This window comes from Schistocerca piceifrons, unplaced genomic scaffold, assembly GCF_021461385.2.
Source record: "Schistocerca piceifrons isolate TAMUIC-IGC-003096 unplaced genomic scaffold, iqSchPice1.1 HiC_scaffold_936, whole genome shotgun sequence".
Taxonomy (NCBI): Eukaryota; Metazoa; Arthropoda; class Insecta; order Orthoptera; family Acrididae; genus Schistocerca; species Schistocerca piceifrons.
In genome coordinates, this window is record NW_025729208.1 from 5671678 (window position 1) to 5674177 (window position 2500).

Sequence of the window (2500 nt, forward strand, 5' to 3'; positions counted from 1 at the left end):
TGTTGTACCTTAACCTAACCCATGTTGTACCTTAACCTAACCCATGTTGTACCTTAACCTAACCCATGTTGTACCTTAACCTAACCCATGTTGTACCTTAACCTAACCCATGTTGTACCTTAACCTAACCCATGTTGTACCTTAACCTAACCCATGTTGTACCTTAACCTAACCCATGTTGTACCTTAACCTAACCCATGTTGTACCTTAACCTAACCCATGTTGTGCCTTAACCTAACCCATGTTGTGCCTTAACCTAACCCATGTTGTGCCTTAACCTAACCCATGTTGTGCCTTAACCTAACCCATGTTGTGCCTTAACCTAACCCACGTTGTGCCTTAACCTAACCCACGTTGTGCCTTAACCTAACCCACGTTGTGCCTTAACCTAACCCATGTTGTGCCTTAACCTAACCCATGTTGTGCCTTAACCTAACCCATGTTGTGCCTTAACCTAACCCATGTTGTGCCTTAACCTAACCCATGTTGTGCCTTAACCTAACCCATGTTGTGCCTTAACCTAACCCATGTTGTGCCTTAACCTAACCCACGTTGTGCCTTAACCTAACCCACGTTGTGCCTTAACCTAACCCACGTTGTGCCTTAACCTAACCCATGTTGTGCCTTAACCTAACCCATGTTGTGCCTTAACCTAACCCACGTTGTGCCTTAACCTAACCCATGTTGTGCCTTAACCTAACCCACGTTGTGCCTTAACCTAACCCACGTTGTGCCTTAACCTAACCCACGTTGTGCCTTAACCTAACCCACGTTGTGCCTTAACCTAACCCACGTTGTGCCTTAACCTAACCCACGTTGTGCCTTAACCTAACCCACGTTGTCCCCTAAAGTAACCCACGTTGTCCCCTAACGTAACCCACGTTGTCCCCTAACGTAACCCATGTTGTCGCCTAAACCTGCTCTGTAATTGTTATACGACTCGTTCAATTAGTGTAGTGTTGCCCACCCGCAACCCTCGCAATATAGTTCGCTACTCGCACTGCCCGCTCCCCTGTGTATCGCTTCATGTTAAACACCTTGCAAGTCTTGCTGACTTTCCACATGCTCCTGCTGTACACTGTAATGTGGATGGCAGCAGGACGTACATGCCGCCCCTCCCCACGTCCCCACCTTGCCCCCCTGCCTTCGCAAGCTGGTTGGTGAGAAGTTTGCATGTTCAATGCCCTTCGCATGCGACGTACTCAGGCTACGTTGTGGTGCGGCCTGTGTCAACCGTCCGCTAATGTCGTACGCGTAAACCACAATCTGTACTGCACATTCGTCCTTATGTACCGAATGATACATCGTGGCACATGTGTGACCGTACAACGACTGCGCCCAAAAACGGCGGACCATACAGTGCAAATATTGTGCACGCAGCTACGTGTCGTCTCCCTATGAGAGCTGGATTGCAGTGTGGTACGCCATAGAGACGTGTGGGAGGAACGGACGCCGTGGATGGCGATCAGCATGAGCTGTCTGTTGATGTATTCGGACCTAGTCGTCTCTCCTCACACACCGTGATGGCATGGTGCACCGCGTTCCATATCTGCGACATGCTACAGAGGCCGGTTGACAGTCGTTCGAGCAATGGACATCGCATACGTACGGGGGCCACCTTCCACGTATTGTCTAGGCGTGCACATTTTGTTGCGTGTATGTGGGCAGACGTAGTGTGGCGTGACACCTGACACAGGCATGCAATAATCGTTGAAGTTGCAAATGGCGATGGACGCCTGCGTTTTCTGGTGAAGTTACGCAAATGAACAAATGGTAACCTGTTGTGGTGCGGTTGTTCTCGCTAGGGGTGAATCGGTGATGGCGACGATAGGTTGAGGTACGAACCGGTTGTTCCAGCGATACCCACCATGCCGACGAAACTGAACGGCATCTGGGTGTGAAGCGATACGCGGCGGTGGCTGGGTGGGACCGTCCCCGGCCGGTGAGGGGGCGCCTCCCGGCGTGCTGGCCGCGCGGTGCGTGGGCGCACGCGCTACAGCCGGCTGGTGGGGGCGGCCAGTGGCAGGCGCGCCGGCCGACGGACGCGGCAGGCGTCGCAGCTGCGCGCCGGCGCACCCTGCGCGCGGCGCCGTGCGGCCAAAGTAGGTCCTCGCGGGCCCGGTGCGAAGCGCGGTGGACATCTTCAGTGTGCTGGTCCGATTGAGGACTGTGTGCGTTGAGGATGCGCCGCCGCCCGGCGCTCGGCGCCGCGACGCCGTCTGCTGCTCGGTCGCCCCAGCGGTTCTCGCTGGTGGTTTGTATCGCAGCTGTGCGGATGTGTTGGCGCGTGCGCTGTGCTGGGAGAGTTCGCTTCGGCACCCAAGTGGGGCTTTTGTCCTTCTGTGGCGCTGGCGTTGGAGCTGCCGGTCACCGTAGGTGGCGCGTGTTGTCTCCCGCCGGCAATGCCACGACAGCACGCTCCCGGGCCTCTGTCGGCAGCGGCAAGCTCAGTTGGGAGCACGGGTGGTCGCACCGAAAGCGTCTACTCGCCTAACTCCGG